This window comes from Dipodomys ordii, unplaced genomic scaffold (assembly GCF_000151885.1).
Source record: "Dipodomys ordii isolate 6190 unplaced genomic scaffold, Dord_2.0 Scaffold62, whole genome shotgun sequence".
NCBI lineage: Eukaryota > Metazoa > Chordata > Mammalia > Rodentia > Heteromyidae > Dipodomys > Dipodomys ordii.
Genome location: NW_012267278.1, coordinates 7,441,445 through 7,454,712, shown reverse-complemented (window position 1 = coordinate 7,454,712; position 13,268 = coordinate 7,441,445).

Below are 13,268 nucleotides of genomic sequence, written 5' to 3'. Positions count from 1 at the left end.
GTGGGGCTTGAACTCTGTGCTTGGGAGTTGTCCCTGTGCTCTTTAGCGCAAGGCGAGCACTCTACTGCTTGAGCCACAGCACCACTTCCAGTTTTCTAGTGATTTTTATTGGAGATAAGAGTCTCACAGATTTTCCTGCCCGGGCTGGCTTTGAACCGTGATCCTCAGATCTCAGTTTCCTTAGTAGTTAGGATTACAGGTCTGAGCCACTGACACCCGGCTTGCAACAAAATCTTAATAATCACTCATGTCCCTTGAATTCCCAGAGGCTGAATTTTCTCCCCAAACCAACTTCTCTGAACTGTCTTTCCAAGATCTGCTGACACAGTTCTAAATGCTAACAACCTCTTTGTCCATTGTTCCTTTTAACTAATCAATGGTCTTTGCTTGAATGGGTTCCTTGAATTTCAGATGAAGTACAGAAAGTTATGTTTTTTGTTCTTTCCTGTCTTTTCCCCCTTGATTAACTCATCTCCAAACTTCAGCTCTTTTTCTGAGTCCTTAATCTTGTCCTTTGAGCTATTAAAATCTTCAGTAGTTACCATTGTTCAAACTTTGAAGTTAGATCAAAATTGTGCATAATCCTGAATGTCCTGGAAATTATTGAAAAATTCTAGAATGTGGAGAAATAAATTTACACAGGATTGAAAAGTTGAAATCCAGTAGCATAATTAGGAAAGAAAGAACTATATAAATATTTTCCTTTATACCATGAGATTTATAGGATGTTTTTGTTTATAATATCCCCTCCAAATTTCAAAATTTTGCAAAATCTTTCAAAATTATGGACACAATTTGTTCTATTATTAGCACATGCCTTTTGAGTTTCCTTGCAGATGATTTAAAATTAGGTGTGCCTGTTTTCTAAGTAGGTTTCATGGTACCTAGCATCTGATTGGGTCTTGGACTATTTTGCCATCTATTATAATATTATGGATCACCATATTGTGACATAATGCTAAGATTCTAAGTTAAAACTTGTTTCATGAAATAACATATATTGTTAATAATCTGTAATTGTTGCCCCAGTAAATGTCCAAAAGCCATAAAGTTCCACAAAGAATCTACTTTATTTGGAACTTCTATATTTATAGATGTGTTTTGTTGTGATTTTAAATTATGAATATTTCAATGTTAAATTACTGTACCATGTGACATTTTCATTTTATACAATTATTATTAATTGCACAAGCCCTGATTTTTAATTTAGGGTAGGCTGAACTTGTAATTTTAAAATACTTTTATGACTAGAAGCCATTTTTCAGTGATAATTAAAATTATATTAAGTGAATCTTGTAAAATGTAACACCATAAACTGTTATAGTGGTGCTAATCTGATAAATCTCAAAAGCAATGAATGTCATTAGCACTTTAAACAAATGGAAAACAAACATAAAGAAGCTACAGAAGCAAATGTAATGCTAGCTCTTAAAATCTAAAACTATTAGCAGTAATGATTTATCTTTAGTGTCTTTTGTGATTCTTGAGAGATTCCAACTCTGTGCTTCCCTATTTCTTTAGGAGAGGAAGAGTACCAAAGTGTTCATTAAAATATTACCCTTTGATGAACTGTGAAGACAAATGACAAATGTGTTAATGGAGCATTTAGAGCATTTACCTGCAAATAGAGATGAGAAGGAAATTATTGGAGAAACACAGTAGGTCACCAGTAAATTCATATGTTAGTAGTCTTCCAATTACTCTTCACACCTCCTTTCAGTTTTCATTTTGAATTCATATATATATATATATATATATATATATATATATAAAATGGCTTGGAGATATTGATCCAAAGAACTCTTCATGCATGCATGACAGCAGTGGAGTTCTTGGAGGCCAGATTTGCCTTTGAAGGGGAGCAGCTGAAGCACAGTGGTTAGTGCAACAGCACAGATCCTATGGTTTTCTATCAACATCCTACATGTCTACTGTTCCTCATAGACATTAATAAGACCCCCCTACCAAAGGAGATCAAATTTCTAACAAGTTTATAGTTACCAAATTGTGTGGCAGAAATGTCCGGCATGCAATGTGCATAATTTTTTACACTGAGATGTACATGCCCATCCTTCGAAACATAACATTGAAAAAGAATGTTATAATTTTAAAATCTGCATAAAGCAAGGAAAATACATTTTCATTTGAGTAAAACTCTAATAAATTAAATTTCATCTTATTAGTGTGCAGGACTATATATTAACACAAAAATATTGAAGCAGATTTTTGAACTTACCATTTATGTAGTCTGTCACCATTCTGGTTACTTTCCTTTGAAACTTTGGTTCCGAATTTTCATACAATGTAAGTGCATATGAAAATACCAAAATGAGGTTCTTTTGTATAATTAATATATACCAATAGAATGTTTATAAAAGGTTTTTCCTTAATATAGAGCATTCCAGATTTAGTACATGTGGATTTTAAGAGCATTTTTGGTGGAAAAATGGAGCAAGGAAAATGACTAATACTTTGAACAGAAAAAGAGCTCAGGAAATTGCATGGAAGATAGCACAGGTGGAAGATGGCACTCTACTTCTCAAATGCGTCCCAGGTTTTGAGCAGAAAAAAAGTATGGGTAACTCTCAAAACTATAGAAGAATCCTTCACAGTGCGTTATGTTAGGATAAAAATGTCCCACCTCTGGATAGTGGAAATTTGTGGGGGTTTTTTCTTTTTGTTTACTAATATTCTGGTCAAGTCAATGATAAAAACATTGACAAATCCCAGGTCTCACAAAAGAATCTAATACCACACTCTATCTCTGATTTTAGCTTTTGTGCAATAAATTAAATAAAATAGTAATGGTTAGCAAATATAGTAGAACGTTTCATAAGACTGTCTCAAGAGACACATAGAACAATGATATAAACTTGAGTTCTTTGTTGGGAAAAGTGCAGTTCAAAAGTGACAGAGCTTGCCACAGAACAGGCCCAAATTTTCTCCTCTGTTCTAGTTTATTCTGACATTGCTAAGTCAATGATTGAAGGTAGCCCTCATAACATTTTGTAGTATGTATTTGGGCAGGGAAAGGAGTGGGGGATAAGGTCTCCACAAGATCTATCACTCTGCAACACACTGACAAAAATTCCAGAGTAGCTGCAATTTTGTTGCTGTGCTTGCTTGATTATCCTTCATCTCATTTTGTCAAACACTCACATTGTTTTGGTTTTTTTGTTTCTCTGAAAGAAGAGCGCCACAATTAAGGTGAGAAGGAGAAAATAAAAAAACTTGGATATTTTTGTAAAGGAACTGACTCCAACTCAGTATGTTTACAAACGTCAGCAAAACAGTCAATTAATAAGCTTTTCATTAAAACAATAGGGAAAGGATCCTAAAATAGCTCCAGGAAGGACAAGAAAATAGAAATGAATTGAACAGTGCTGGCAACTAATCATTTAAAATGTATTACAATGCGTCTGTGCTGTTCAAAGGAATCCTCTGCACTTTGTTCTTGCTAATATAAAAGTGTTTATAGGGCTTCCACAGGTCTCATGTTACCAGCTCCCTGTGCCCATTTCCAAATAGTCTTACATTTCTCAAGTGCGAACTATCTCACAGCAAGATTTCAGAAGGCCATAGTGCACAAGTCAGAGAATGACCATTTTACTCCCCAGGTTACTATTATGTCTAACTCTGAGAGGCTGATACCCTGAATTCCTTTCCTGAAAATGAGAAGTATTTTAACTGATAAATGCAGTCTCTTTTATCCCATCATTGCTTATTTTCAAGAGCCCTAAACAGGTGTAAGGAACAAGTTCCTGTGGAGCACAATGAGGATGATTTCAGGAAAGTGGCTGTCAGCCCACTGAAACAATGTGTCAGGCAAATATTGTCAACGTGCTTTAGCTGGTTATATTAAAACCATCCTGTCAGCTTTACCTGATCTATCTTTCTTTCTTCCTTCCTTCCTTCCTTCCTTCCTTCCTTTCTTTCTTTCTTTCTTTCTCTCTCTCTTTCTTTCTTTCTTCTTCCTTCCTTCCTTTCTCTTTCTTTCTTTTTTTCTTTCTTTCTTTCTTTCTTTCTTTCTTGCTTGCTTGCTTGCTTGCTTGCTTTTGTGCTTCCTTCCTTTCTCCCTATCTCTCTTTCTTTCTATTCTCCATCAGTCTAGAAATGTAAACAAAATGCACTCTTGTTAATGGATAACAAAGAGTATGTAGGGAGTACTCACCAGCTCTTACCTCTTTCTTCAGTCAGTTACCTTAACATCCACACACAGGAGGAAGCACCAACATTGTGAGTGGGCACCTGCCAGAGCCATATTTCTAGTGGGCAGTAGTACATGGATAAAAATCCTTAACTATCCCTATTTTATTTTCTGCCTCTTTTGCTAAATATAGCTTTGGGAAGACATATTACACTCCATTTTGCCTGGTATAAGACTAAGCATTCATAGACAACTTCTACCCAGGTATTATTCTTTTGTGAAGTTAGAAAGCAAAGAGCAATAATTTTCCTGGGGTGATTCCAAGTTAGAAAAAAAATGGTATTCTGATTTTCATTTGCTAGTATTTCTTTGGGTTTACATTTGTGTGATAGCTTAACATTCTGAATGTGACTTTGATTTAGCCTTTCTTGCCTACTCTTGTAGGATGCTTACTCAGCAAGAAATAAAATTTTATGGTTCAGAACCACTCGGAATTGTGGTTGTGAGTTACCATATTAATACTAAAGCTCAGTCTTATCCTTCCTCAGAATAGCTTCAGTTTTGATTCAGGTTTTTATTTTTCCATATTGCCCACTGTGTCTCTTAGTTTTTAGGGGTTATTTGTTTATTTGCTCTTTTTGTGCTAGTACTGGGGCTTGAATTCAGGGCATGGGCTCTGAAACTGAGCTAACATTCTAAAGCTTGAGTCACAGCTCCATGTATGGCTTTCCTGGGTTTTTTTTTGGGGGGAGAGGTTAATTAGAGATAAGAGGAGGTGGGAGGGAAGGGAGGCTAAGGGGAAACAAAGGAGGAGGCAACAATGAGAAATGTACTCATTACCTTGCTCATGTGATTGTAACCCCACTGTACAGTATTTTCACAATAAAAAAAACTTATTTTTTAAAAAGAATATCAGGACTTTTCTACCTGGGCTGGCTTTGAACCACAGTCCTCAGACAGCCACCTCCTGAGCACATCAAATTTCAGGTGACACCGCCAGCTGTTTCTCTTATTTCTATCTTAGTTATATATTAGGCATAGCTCCAAATTCCTCTTTTAATTGAGGGCAGAGAGTTTGAAGTCTGATTTTGAGCCATCCAGAATTTATTCAGAAAAGAAGAGAGTTGTGGGCTTTCATCTTCTAGCCAAGGTGATGTAGATTTATGTCCCCGGTTTTAACATAAATGCCAAAACTTCGTCACTAGTGGCTAATCTATTCACAACAGAGAATACACATTAGAATCACATGGAAAGCTTAATAAAAAGGAATCCCCATTCAAGTTCTCTGAAGATACATTGTGAGGTAAAGGTGGATATTTGGAACCGTGGTGCATCCAACGTACTGACATTACTAAGAACCCTTCCATTGAGAGAGAAGGTATGCCAGGCGTTTGTCATTATCCCATGACCTGCCAAGAAAATACAGTCCACTTTTTGTGCTCTGAGAACCACTGTTTAAATTCTCTAGTCAGTAATGGCATGGATATTGTGATATTTTGGCAGATAAAAAATAATCAACATCATCTATATATCAATTTTATTATTTATTATGCCATTCTCTTGCTTTTCTTGGTTTCATCTTCATCTCTGGACAAGAAGCTCTATTTTATTTACTGTGCAGAGAACATTGGCTTATTTCCCCAGGGCTTGCACAATGACCAAAACATAGCTGATTTTCAAAAAGTACTTCTTAACAAATGAAATATCACTTAAAACCAACAAGTAGGGATGAGTAGCAACTGAGAGTAAAAAAAATACATATCATTAACTTAAAGAGAGACTTTTCTGAAGAGGAAATAAGAACAGCCAATAGACACATGAAGAAATGTTCGACTTCTCTAGTCATAAAAGAAATGCAAATCAAAACAACATTGAGATTCCACCTCACTCCAGTTAGAATGGCTATAATCATGAAATCTAGTAACAACAGATGCCGGAGGGGATGTGGCCAAAAGGGAACCCTACTGCATTGTTGGTGAGAGTGTAAACTTGTTCAAACACTTTGGAAAGCAGTATGGAGGTTCCTCAAAAGACTCCACATAGAGCTCCTCTATGACCCAGAAATCCCACTTTTGAGCATTTACCCAAATGATCACAAACAAGGTCATACCAAAGCTACCAGCACAACCATGCTTATCACAGCATTATTCACCATAGCTAAGATATGGAACCAACCCAGATGCCCTTCAGTAGATGAATGGATCAAGAAAATGTGATATATATAGATCTCTCTCTCTCTCTCTCTCTCTCTCTCTCTATATATATATATATATATATATATATATGAATTCTATGCCCCCATCAGAAAAAATGACATTGCCTCATTTGTTAGGAAATGGAAAGACTTGGAAAAAAATTATATTAAGTGAAGTAAACCAGGCCCAAAAAAGCATAAGTTCCATGGTTTCCCTTGTTTGCAATGACTAGTACACGTCTGCAACAAGCAGAGAAGGTCAAAGGCTATGTACATATGACCATATAAGATGATATTAACCGAAATGTACCAGAAGGGTTTTTTTTCTTGCTTGCTATTGTTTTTAATGTACTTATAATGCACTATGTGATTCTTTTGTTTCTTTTGTAAGTTCTTCCCCCATGGTATCCCTGTTTTCACTGTATTTCATTCCGGTGTTCTGCATCTTGTATACACATTTTTGTAATTTGGGGAGAGGAAGAGGTATAGTGAATGCTTAAATAGGGATGCAGGTTGACCCATTGTGACGATGAGATATACAGGACACAATCTTGAAAATGAATTTTACATTGTGGGAGGGGGTAGGAGGCAGGAGCTGGGGAGGTGGAGAGGGAAATGATGGTGAGGGGAAATCAAAGGAGGAGGTAACAATGCTCGATAGGCAATGTACTCATTACCCTACTCAATGATAGCTTATTAATGTGTTATATACAGTTTTTTAAAATCAGATTGGCAAAGGTTTCTTAAAGGCAATGTTCAATGCCAAACAGAATGTGACTTGACTAGAATGCTCAAATTCCACAAGGAAGAGCAAATTAGGACAACCTTTGGGGAATGCAATTTGCAGTTATATGTGAAAGGACCTGAGAATAATTCCTATTGACTAAAGAACGCGATTCATAGAAGGTATCCTGCAGAAAGAAAAATCAATTATTTTATCCAATATTTGCACACAATGATATTTATCTTAGTTTTATCCAAATAGAAAAAGTCAGGAAGGAGACTATTTCTTAAACAATATGGTATTTAAAATATATTATAATATCTCCTAAAATATTAAAAAACTGTAACTTGTTGAAAATATTAATAACAGAAAGAAATGTCTGCATTATAATATTGAGGAAAATAGGTATGAAAAATTCTAATTATCTTTCATATATAACATATATATGTATATCTATACATGCATGTCTAAAGTGCTGATTTCTTTGGTCATATAATTTAAAATTCTTTGTAGTTTATTGCTTTGTGATGGAAAATTTTCAGTCTGTATGATCTGACCATTAAATTAAATAGGAGGTATAGTCAAGCACTGTGGCTCACGCCTACAATTATGGCTATTAAAGAGGCTGAGATCTGAGGACTGAGATTCAAAGTCAGCCATTGCAGGAAAGTGTGAGATTCTTTTTTTCAATTAATCACCGAAAAGCCAGAAGTGGAGATATGGCTCAACCAGTAGAGCACTAGCTTTGAGCAAAAAATGCTTCAGGACAGTGCCCAGGCTCTGAATTCAAATCCTAGGACTGGCGTGCGCGACACACACACACACACACAGAGCAGGTGTTTCTAAGGAATAAATTCCATGTGTGAGATATTATTCTGAGCACTAAGTATGGCTATTGACTCTATTTTACAGATCAGGATGTATAGGCAAGAACTGACTAGGTAACTTTCCCAAGGTCAAGAACTCAAATTCAAAAATCTATTGTTATACTAACAAAAAAGAAAAGCTTATTTTCTTTTACTTTTTGAATTAATATAGGAGTAGCTTTAAGTTCTGAGGAAATCTGTTCGAGTTCACACATTTTCTGAATTACAGTCCACACATTAGACAAGGTTGACCCAAAGGGTAGGAGAATGAGAGTATTTGTCAGTGAAGGACATTAAGAGAACAAGTCCTACCTCCTGCTTCTTTGATGAATAAAAATGTACAATTGCTTCTTTCAGAAAGCATTTTGTATATCGTTTTACTTCAGAAGAGGTGCCAGTGGGGTATGAGTGGCTCATGCCTATAGCTATTCAATAGACTGAGATCTGACAATCATCCAATTAACCACCAAAAAGCCACAAAGTGAAGCTGTGGCTTGAGTGATACAGTGCTACCCTTGAGCAAAACAGCTCAAGATTCATTAACAAAGATACTCAGTTAACATGGACTATTGGCCCTGAATTCAAGTCCCGTAAACAATATGAGAGAGAGAAGGGGAGGATGATAAGAGATGCCTAGAAGAGGATGGTCACAGTTACAATGACTGGTTAGACCGAATCAGGTCTGTTCCTTCATCACTATTTTCTTCCACATAAGCTGAGTGTCTGCTGGTAGATTCATGCTAATTTAAAATTAAATAAAAAGAAAAAAGTATGTTGTGGATGTGGCCACTTGTATCCTAGAAGAGATGTCACTGGAAGTAGGCACAAAGTTATTAGTGAATCCCCTAATCCATCAGTTCTGGTGTATCACCCTGGCTATGGATTCCAAGAATGAGAAGACAGAATATAGGCTCCCATTGTCAGTTCATGGAATCTGCGTTTGTCCTGAGAGCAGACCTGATGACCCTCAGGCCAGCCTTTGCCCTTCCTCTCCAAGCAACTAAATGACTCCATGAAAATCTAAACTTAACTTGGCGGCTTTCAATATTTCTAAAACTTCCTGGGGGGGGGTAGTTTTTCTCCCTTTCTTATGCAAATGATTTTGATATTTTTATTTAAAAACACATCACTAGCATCTTTTCCTCCAAGGTGGTGAAATTACTCATAGTAATTTCAATGAAAAAAGCATTTTGAGAAAATGGAGGATGAAAATCACAGTAGAAATGTTTTTTAAAAAAATCTTACATTAATGAAGCCTAGCATTTTATTGGACCCTTCGCAGCATTTTTCATTGCCAAATCAAGGTTCATTATTTTGCACCTGAGCACCACAATCCCTAGAGTTCTACAGCATGTTGTAATAATAAAAGAGATATCCTGTTTTGTTTTATCAAAACCTTCTTTTCTTTTTCTGGATGCATTTTCCTCGGTAGTTTTTTCTTTTTTCATGGTCTCAGTGATTCATGATTTCAAATATAAATCCACTTAAGATACTCTTAAAAAATGTGTGGCCGTTATTGTCTGAGAAATAGTTTGCTAAGTTTTGCCAGAAGTTTTGCATTAGAATATATGTAATAGAACATTTCCTACTTCAGGATACCATACAAGCTTTGCTGGCATCTTTACACAAGCATTATGATACTTTGTGGCCTGATTCCCCTGCCATGACAATTCTTGTCTTTTGTGATCTCAATAAGCAGTGGAGACTTGGATAGATTACAATGAAGCCAGACACAGTTGGCTCACGCCTGTAATCCTAGCTACTCGGGAGGCTGAGATCTGAGGATCTCGGTTCAAAGCCAGCCCAGGCAGGAGAGTCTGTGAGACTCTTATCTCCAATAAACCACTCTGAAAACCGGAAGTGGTGCTATGGCTCCAGAGGTAGAATGCTAGCCTTGAGCTGAAGAGCTAAGGGACAGCACCCAGGCCCAGAGTTCAAGCCCCGAGATCGACAAAAAAAAAAAAAAAAAGACTCCTTATTGCCTTCATTAATCCTTCTTTCCACACAAAATTCTCCCATTTTCTCACTTTGTATGTAACCTTCTGTCTTTTATTTTTAATTATACATAACTCTTTCACTGTCTTGTATATTGAGAGTAAAAAATAAAGTTCATTTACGAATGTATCTTACATATTAAATACAAGATAGACACACTTTTGTATTGACTGAATGTAATTGATTGCATTAGCAAGATCAATACACTAATAAAATATTGCCTTTAGATGAATTCTATGACTGCTTGAGGTTTGTCATCAGTTCAGTGAGAGTGAAAAATATTTGTATTAAATAGCAAATGCTAAATTCAAGTAAGTAAATGTAAGTAAAGTATTAAAATTTAGAAACCTCATTAAAATTTAGAATGTCATACTGACTACAAGTATATTTTAATAAATAAAAGAAGTATAATCCTCAATGTTTATAAAGTAGATAATACAAAAAATTATAGAAAAAGTAGAAAACAAAAGGCTTGGAACTATTTTTCTTGTAAAATTTATAACAAATGAAAATAAAAAGAAAAGAAAATAACAAAGTTCCCTTTAACACATTTTTAAGTCAAGAATGAATAAAACAAGCTGCAGAATTTCAAAGTGAATAATTCAAAAGCTATAGGCTATAGATAATAATGAACCTCAAAGAAAATATTTAGCACAGGATAATTCTTTAAATATTATACAATAAAAATAAATCATTTAAATATCAGACTCAAACTAGGAAAAGAAAAGCAAATTCCAAGAATATAAAAAAGTGACTTTAAAGAAAATTATAAAGTAATATATTAGGAAAAATAATATAGTAAAATACTAAAACCAGAGCAGGTTTCATGAAAATAAAATAAGTTTAAAAAGAAAGATAAGAAGAAGCACAAACAATAAGAAAAAAATACCTACGGACAAAGGAGATTGCATACTATAAATGCTAAACTACTTATTTGTGCCTTACCATTTTAATGAATTTAATAAATGGTTTTAGGGCTGGAAATGTAGGTTAGTGGTAGAGTGTTGCCTACCATGAATGAAGCCTTAGGTTTGATTCTTCAGTACCACACAAACAAAAAAAGCTGGAAATGGCACTGTGGCACTGCTAGCCTTGAGCAAAAGAAGCTCAGAGACATTGCCCAGCCCCTGAGGTCAAGCCCCAGGATTGACAAAATATTAAAAATTAAAAATAAAGGAATGATCTTGGAAGATTTTCACAACATACATTTCTCCAACATGCAGACTCCACAACATACTACCAACAAAATAAGATAAACCAGTTTAGAACAAAAACAAAGAGAGCAATCTGAAATGGCCTAGAGTGATTTGGGAGGGTTAGGTGACATGGATCCTCCTTACCCTGCCCTGAAGATCCCACTGGCTCCTCTGCCTTCCAGCAACCACATTGGTGCCCGATCATCCCCAGAACATGGGAATGATGCTCTCCTAATAGAGCCTTTGCTCAAATTCTTTTACTCACTACCTATATATATTGTGAAAAATAAAAGTTGCATTTTGTATCACTGGAGTAAAATGGATTATTCAATAGATGCTCGAATATTTTTTTAGCTTTTAGAGGAATGTTTTCTATCACATTCCTGATACTAAAAATGTTCATGTGGTTAAAAGAAAACATAGATATGGGAATGATATGCAGTTTGTACAAAGTCGTACAGTCATACTAATGAGATAGGATATATAGCTTATCAATATATCTATTTCTAGATATCATCCATCTTCTTCTTCTACCTCCTCTTCTTCCTTTTCTCTTCATTTCTCTTACTTTAATATATAACTCTAAATGCAAGTTAGGATAATGTTAAAAAATTTATATATGGATGAGGTCACTAAGCCATATGATTCACTGTGGCAAAAAAAGGTGAACATTATGGCCAACCCCAAAAGAAACAATTTGACAAAAATATTTGCCAGAATGATATAGGTAAAATGCAAACATCTCTAATGTATTTTAAAAAATCTTTGAATAATCTTAAAAAATAACTGCCAGTAACTTCAGCAATAATTAAAATCCAAATAAAAATTTTAATTAGAGAAAACATTGATATTCAACGTTGGTGAGTGTGAAATCAAGTTCATTTTTATTCAGGTTGATGAAAGGGCAAATTACTATTTGCTTTTCTATGGATCTTGCCTCTTAAAATGTTTCAAAGTGCATGCCCTTTGATCCAGAAATTCTATTTCTAGAAAACAACCTGCAGTATTATAAAAGAAAGATCTAAGCACAGGAATGTTCACTTCAAGAATGCAAAGATAAGGAATAAAATGTGCCTGTTTACCAATTTGGAATCAGATGAATATTTTATAGTATAGTCGTACAAAGATTGTGCTGCTATTTTCAAAATGAGATTTATCTATTTGTTCTAATTGTGAAGGCTTATAAAACATATTATTAGATAAACATGACTGCATCAGCACAATATATTCAGCATGATTCTGTTTCTGTAAATATGTATTCATGTAGCTGCCTGTATAAATATAGAAGCTTCTACACGTGTGCACATACACATATTAATATTTGTAAAACTTAGGACGTAGATTCATTATCTGTTAATATTCATCCCTTTGAGGTTGTATTTTCAATTTCTAAGCCATACATTTTGGGGTGATTTGCATTTTTTAACAGTGAGCATGCACTTCTAAAACAAAGTAAAATTGTGATTTTTAAAGAAGAATATAAAGGAGTTATAAATGTAAAGACATCTTGAAGTATTTTTGGTCTTTTTTTCTGTAACAGGGATTCAGAACTACAAGCTAAAGAATGAACACAGCATCTCTAAGCATAGGTTCCATGAGACAAAAAGTGATTAATTATTTCTAGGTAATAGATAACAAAATATGCAAGCTGGACTCTCTTCCTTGAGTTCTGAAATATACTACCTCACAGGATATGAACTTCATAGAGTATTTTACTTATTAATTTCTGTTAATTGCTATGCTATATAAAGGGGACAATTTTTAATATTTGAGAATTTTACATTTTATCTCTTCAAAATTTCTATTTCTATATTTTGAGAAATATTTTCCAAGTAAATTGAATGAAATTTAAAAAAATAATTTAGTAATATGTCTTTTTGAAATGATGATCCTTAGAATATTTAAAAATTTTCCAGCTCATCAGTCTCCTAGTTACATTGAATAAAGTAGAACATTTGCACTTAGTTAACCTTCTTGAGGGGGAAGCTTGACAAGAAACTTAAGAAACAAAACAAAACAACAAAAAAAACAAAAGCAATACTCAAGTGACAATACATTGAAGATTCTGCAATCAACAACAATAAAAAGCAACATCCTATAGTGAAATCTTATTTTTGAAAATAGTATTTTACAATTATTTGAGCAA